This window comes from Oenanthe melanoleuca, chromosome 2 (genome assembly GCF_029582105.1).
Source record: "Oenanthe melanoleuca isolate GR-GAL-2019-014 chromosome 2, OMel1.0, whole genome shotgun sequence".
Classification (NCBI taxonomy): Eukaryota; Metazoa; Chordata; class Aves; order Passeriformes; family Muscicapidae; genus Oenanthe; species Oenanthe melanoleuca.
The window spans coordinates 123,840,889-123,847,930 of NC_079335.1; the positions used below are offsets into that span (position 1 = coordinate 123,840,889).

Sequence of the window (7,042 nt, forward strand, 5' to 3'; positions counted from 1 at the left end):
GCCTTTACAAAAGCCATATAACTCATCCCAAGTAACTTACCTTAAACTCTACTTCAACTTTCAGCACAGGAAAATTTTATTAAACTGCAGAGCATGTTTTTCAAAACTTCTGAGAAAAATGAAACAATTTCTTATTTTATTCTAGAAATTACTTCTGTTGGGGAATTTTGAAGCTGGATGTTCTTGTGTACTGAGGAAGAACTGGCTGAGAAGAATCCAAAATGATGTGTTAGCTTGGAATTATTACTGCTGTGCTTTATTTCTTTCCCCACTATAGTCTGCACATTAACCAGATCCCTGTATAATGTATCTTAACTGCAACCATATACCATATACCATTGCAATAACTTGCAATCACACATACACACTCAGAGGAAGACATATTTTCCCTCCAAATTTACAGTAACTTCATACTACTGCACATGGGAATAATGAGATTCTATTTTTAGGATTAAAATGTCAAAAGTGTTTACACTTAGTTTTTAATGACAGAAGTCTCTTAGGCTCATGGAAGAATAAAATATGCTCTAGCTTTAAACAACACTAAGGGGTTCCTGAAATTAGCACTCTTAATACAGAATTTAGAGACATAAATAAAGATTTCCATTGATTAGAGTTTCTCTGTGGAATGTAAGTAACACAGTTATGGGTAATTAGAGAGGGGTTTTGTCCATTGTTAAAGCACACTTGCATTAACATCAATATAATAGTTTCAATTATAAAGGTTGGACTTTCACTTAGAATTACATTAAAAACAGAGTTTTTCAAGTCCTTTAGGCTAATGGGTACGTTTCAATTTCTCAGGGCCTCTGGGTTAAAATAAAAAAAAAAGAGTTATTTCACTCTAATACTCTAATATATGCTACTAAACTAAAAAAGGAAAAAGCACTGAAAGATGCATATTAATGTTTACTTATATCCTTTTACTTTTAGACATAACCCTATATGAGCTCATTGTTAAAACTGACAATGACAAACACGATTAAAATGGGAAGTAGTACCTGATAAAGAGTCAAGCATCATTATTTCTTTGTAAACAAAATAAGAGAATCTACTCAGGCAGTATGGACAACTCTTGAAATGTTCAGACTATTTATTGCACAATTTGTAAGTAAATGACAGGTTGTAGTTTGCAAAATTAACTTGTTTGCAGCAAATAGGATGCAAATCTAATTCTGTGGAATGCTGTGCTTGAAGTAGAGTTTAAAAGTTTTAAATATTTTTTTCCCAAAAACCTGGCCTTTTAAAATAAGTTTTAAGTTAGAAATGGAAAAAAAAACCCTGAGACCAGCCCCAGAAAATATTCTGTTCTTATACTCAGAACTAAAATGAGCATAATATACTCATAATAACATGATTATAAATAATTTCTGTGTGACATGGAACAGTAAAACTGAAAGGTATTAGCTTGTACTATGCATACTATGAAGATCCCCTTAATCCTACCAGGAACATTTTACATTTAGCTGCACCTGGAAACAGATAGCAGCAAAGCCCACTGGAATTGCAAGAGAGACTAGGAATCTGCAAGACCTTTCAAATCTGTTCTAATCTTGTGTGCTTGGGCAGTTGCTTCAGGGATGGGATTAGCTGTGTGTTCAGCTCCTGCTCTCCAAAGAGATACATCTAAGAAATACTGAGGATAATGAGTTTGGGAATGAATGTGAAGTTGTAGGCTATGGGTTTGCAAAATCTTCTGTAATGCTTAGTGAAAACCTTTCTGGTAAAGCTGAAGAGCTTTAGTAAGTACAAAGAGTGACATCATTTGTTAACAAGGTTGTAAAACAAGCAGTTACTCTTTAATATGCATACAAGGACGCATTTTAATGCAGTTAAACCAGTGTTATACAAAAGACCACTGCTTTATTTTCCACTTCCATGTAGAGTTGACTAAACCTTTTGTAGCAAAGAGGGAGAAGTGAGGGGTATAAGGTTGTTTTCAATGTTGTATGCTCTTCAAATCAGATTATCCTGAGCATCCTTTTCTGCTTAGGTCTTTCTGTGTATTTCCAGACTCAAACTCTGGATATATGCTCTGATATTTAGTAAACCATGGAAAAGCACATAAATCCCTCCTGAAAGGACTCTTCCTTAAATCTGCATCAGCAGTGAGTGGCAGCATTGACTCCCATGTCTCCTCACCCAGCTCTGGGTGTCATGGGGCAATGAACCAGGAGAGGGCCCTGTTTGCCAAACATCCAGTTTTATTCCCATCTAGTGTAAAATCGTACAAGATCATTGCTGAGAGCATTACAGTTTTCACTGGCAAACAAACCCTTTATTTTTGTCACAGACAAATTTTAAGAGCAAAAATAGTTTAATCCTTAAATCCTTAAATCTTCTGCTAGACCAGGCCAAATGCTGGAAACCATAAAAGCTAAGAGTGGTGAATAAAAGAGACTTTCTATAGAACTGATAATTATAAGAGAAATTCTTTTTCTGGCATCCTTTATTCTAAGAGTTCAGATAAAGACTCAGAAAATTAACAGGAAAATAGTGCTCCATTTCCTCAGCATAGAACAGCAGCAGCTTTTCACTTTGAGAAGCTCTAGCAGTCTCTTGTTCACAACTATAAATGGAATTCATCTTTTGCCTTAACCCAGCTCACTCACTATCTGTCCCTAGGATTCATTCAGACATTGATATTCAGACATTGAACACTACCTCTGCATTGACCATCCTGCTGCTGTTTCTATTATATCTTAACATTTCCTCTGTTACCTTAAATTGACTGAAGATATGAAATATTTCCTGCACTGCAGTTTTGAATATCCTTGGAAAACTGATTAACTGATTAAATATTTCCTGATTTGAGATTTGCCATCAAAGACATTCCTTGGAGGGAAAAATGGAAAGAAAAAAAGAAAAAGAAAGAAGAAAAGGATGAATTTAAAATTATGCTATTGATAGCATGGCTGAGACCAATATCCACATTTGTAAAGAAACATTTTATGGACAGTATAGATTTAGTGCCACATTCCCACACTTCTTTTCCTTGGTTGCTTCCTGAACGCTTTTGATGTCATCTGTACATACAGAACACCCTTCCCAAAACTCTCAAGGGCATCACAGCACAAGCACATTTTCACAGGTAACCTGATTATTCTTTTTTATTAACAAAACAAGTAACTCCTCCTCCTCCTCCTCCACTCCTCAGGGTAAGGGCCAAAGCATTCATGGGCAGGTGTGTGGCCTGGGACACCCCAGCTCTACTGGCAAGTAGAGCAATTTGTTTGCTGACACATGAGAAACCATAGGTTCAGCACTGAGATCTCAGGCATTACTGTTATTCCTCCTGCAGCTTCTTATCAATCATTCTTTAGAATCATTTTTGTCTCCCTAGGCTGACCTTTTACCTTCCCATTTGTAGAATTCTTCCAGGTGCTGCTGAAGCCACTCTGCAGCAGGTCAAGGTTTTGAAATTCCACAGGGAAACGTTAGCAGACATCTCAGCTACCATACATGGTAGATAGCGAAATATGAATTATAAATTTTATTTAATTACTAGAATTTTTGCTTGAGACTGCCTTAAATATAGGGATCTTTACTTCTAGGTGTGTTATTATATGTTTTCATGAGACAAAATCAGTTCTAAGCTTCAGGGATAAGTGAAACTCAAATTTTGAGCCAAATGCTACTAAGTGTGACTCTTTTTTCTAACCAGGAATATGCAGAAATTCAGCCAAATGGCAAGGCTCTAAAACATAACCCATAAAGGTTTTCTATTTTGGCATTCTAATGTATGTAAGACCTATTTTAGAGCAATTTTTAAGATGAAGGAGAGCCCATTGTCCCACAATCCCTGCTTTTAGCAGCTGTAACTTCCCTACACATGGACAGGGAGGGAGAAGGGAGATTTTTTGCATTTTATTGGTTTGGCAAAAGGGATCACCAACATCTGGCATGGTTAACCCTGGGACACAAAGAAACCATTTCTTGTATAAAGAGTGGTCAATAAGTGCTTTGACAAGAATAAATCTGCAAGCATGAGCTCAACTTGTGAGTAAAACCCCCAAAGAGTTTTGGATTACCTTTAAAATAACTCAGCTAATCCCAAATGCTGCTGGAATTGTTTTGACTGGTGCTCCTGTCTCAGCACCTTAAAGCTTTCAGGACACTTAAAAAAAACATGCCAGACCAGTAAATAAATGATCAACAAATCAGAAAGGTCCCCAGGATGTGCCTTCAGTAGCAGGGGAGAGAGATGCTCAGCACTGGAGAGCAGGAATTCAGAGAAGGATTTCAGGGATTTTGTGGCCTGGTTGCTGCTTGCTGCCCCTGGGGTGCACACAGGCATGGGTGTGGGGATGGAGGCTGGGAACAGATTTTTCCATGGAAAGCAAATAGTTAGTAATTCTTCTGAATTGCATTCATGACATAATTGGCAATTTCAACTACTTCTTACTTCATTCAGGGCAACTCCCTAGTGCATCATGTTTTCTCAAAGGATAGTTTCTATCAGTCTTAACTACATTGTAAATTAATGGGTAAGATATATTTCTGCTGACCAGAGAGGCAGTGTTTTCAAATTAATTAACACATAATGAGATTCACATATAAAATCTGGGTTTGAAGATTAATATTTTTGTTTCAAGGTCTCTCAGAGAACTATGACTGGATGTTTTTAGTCAGCACACCACATAACTGAACAGATCATAAGTGACTTGAGGTAAAGGCTGCCAAAATACACAGGATCTGTAATAACTGGAAAAGATACTGATGAGGGCAGTGCTGGAGGCAGCACCATGTTCTGCATGAGGGAACAATCATGTTTCCAAGTAGAAATCTTCCATTCTTTTTCCATATGAACCATGCAGTATAGTCAATCAGAAGTCACAGTACTTGCTGGACATTCTAGAGGATACAAGTGAATGTGTCTGAGTGAAAACCACCCTTTGAGCAGAGTTGTTGAGAATTTAGCAGTCATATGTCAGGCTTTATTAAGATTTTTTTCACACTCTCAGTGATGTGTCTGATCTGTTTACTGTTCATAAGCTGGCTGAAGCTCTTTCCTTTTTAAGAGGAGAAAATCATCCAACATAGGTCCCACCAAATAAGTTACAGGTTATCATGGAGTAAGGGTGTTGTACTGGTCCTCAAGTCAAGCATAACAGAACTTGTGTCAGCAAGAAGATATCCCAGCATCTTAAATGATGCAGCTGCAGTACAGGGCCCCAAAGACCACAGTGTTATCCTGCAGTGCCACCAGGAGGAAAACAACAAAATGCCTCTGTAAAACAAACAGTGAGACATCAACAGGTTTTTAGAAGGAATATTGAAGTAACAACTTCCAAAACTCGGCTCAGCAGCAGAAGCTGTTTAAATTGCCCCTTAATTCATCTCACAACTTACATTTTCTATCAGCCCCTGTAGCTGCTCCTTAGTGTCCTTGGCAAATTCATAAGTTGTCTTACAACTGGCTTAACCTGAACATTGTGCAAACAGGATGTTCCACAAACCAGATTCTGAGCATTGCAGGGTCAAGGTATTTACACCAAGCAGGAACACAGCTGTTAAAAGGGCTTGTATGCACTGTACCATAGTGTGAAATCCAAAGAGCAACATACCCCATAACCACATTGTGAATCTTCTTGCAGAGCTGCACTTTTTCTATAACCATTGCTGTACTGCTGAATCTAGCAAATCAAGGAAAGAAAAAATCTAACGATCAATCAATCAATAAAAAGTGAAGGGCTCCAGAGCTCATGAGCTGGAGTCCAAGGAGGTGCAGGAGTAAAAATTTCAGTCTCTGCTTTTGGATTGTGCCTGGATACACCCAGCATGACCCCTCCTAGATACAACCTGGGGCACAGGCTGAACCTGCCCCTCCAGTCGCCTCAAACTAGCCATGGCCCAACACACCCATTCTCTGCAAAGCTTTCTGATATTACAGCCCTGAGAACAAGGCTTCATTCAGAACATCATTTCACTAAACTCCTCTCTTTTTTTAGAAAAATTTAATTGGCATATTTTGCACAGGGAAATACTTTTTATTTTTATTTATCTTAGACATTTTTGTGTAGCATCCTGTTCTGTAATGGGAGCCCACTCCAATATTGCCTATTTATCACAGAGCTACAATGGGAGAGGGCAGCAGTAATATCAGATCTAGAAATTATTTGTGATATAAAATTCATTCAAACAGTTGCATCAGGTCATTCTAACCCTCAGGTGTATGTTGACTTTTCACACTTATGAAGTGCTAGTAGCACTCTTTGGTCTCCAACTTCTTCATGAGGTGCAAAGAAGGGGCAGACACTGATCCCCTCTGTGACAGGACCCAAGGGAGTGGCCTGAAGTTGTGTCAGGGGACATTTATGCAGGATATTAGGAAAAGGTTCTGCACCCAGAGGGGGCTTGGATACTAGATCAGGCTCCCCAGGGGAGAGGTCACAGCACCAAGGCTGACAGAATTCAAGAAGTGTTTGGACAATGCTCTTAGGCACATGTGACTCTTGGGGCTGGTTCTGTGCAGGACCAGGAGCTGAACTTTGATCCTTATGGATCCCTGCCAACTCAGGATATTCTATGAATACATGATCTTCACCTCCTCTCAGGAAGTCTACTTGCCAGCAGGTTACCACAGGGTAGCAAGCATTTGTTTGGACATTTCTTCCTGTGGATCTCAACATACAGCTTTTGGATACTGGCTGTGTTTCTTTAACTGTGCTTCCTTTAACCAGCTTGCTTCCTGCTCTAATACTGAGCAGATGTATTTGTGAAACAGCAGTGAAATGCTAAATATCAGCATAATGCTGAGCTGAACATCAAGGGAGAGTGTTTCCTGCCTTGTTGCATTTGTTTCCTGTTCTTTATGCATGTGCTTTTCAAGAATTACAAGTCATTAGTAAACACTGGGCTTAAGTTATACACAGGAGCTACAGGCTCACTTTATTACTTCCAAGTAGGAAAAAACATTTCCTACTATTCTCACATTGCCTATAATCATAATTTTTAACAGCAGCTACCTCCTGGCTGTCAGAGATCAGAAGCTTTTACAACAGAAAAGGGAATTGTGCCAATACCAGGTTTAACCAAGGAA

General features: G+C 38.6%; 1 protein-coding gene and 1 long non-coding RNA gene across 2 annotated transcripts in view; one reads left to right on the forward strand and one right to left on the reverse strand.

Moving 5' to 3' along the window:
- The window catches only part of COL28A1 (collagen type XXVIII alpha 1 chain), a 56,380-nt gene extending 55,689 nt beyond the window's left edge, over positions 1 to 691 (forward strand). Inside the window, exon 36 of the mRNA XM_056486034.1 lies at positions 146 to 691. The gene's annotated coding sequence lies outside the window, so the exon portion shown is untranslated. The remainder of the gene's footprint in view (positions 1 to 145) is intronic.
- Positions 1 to 4,233, reverse strand: part of LOC130250405 (uncharacterized) — an 84,136-nt gene extending 79,903 nt beyond the window's left edge. Inside the window, exon 1 of the long non-coding RNA XR_008839971.1 lies at positions 688 to 4,233. This is a non-coding gene — a long non-coding RNA (uncharacterized LOC130250405). The remainder of the gene's footprint in view (positions 1 to 687) is intronic.
- Positions 4,234 to 7,042: the final 2,809 nt, after the last annotated feature.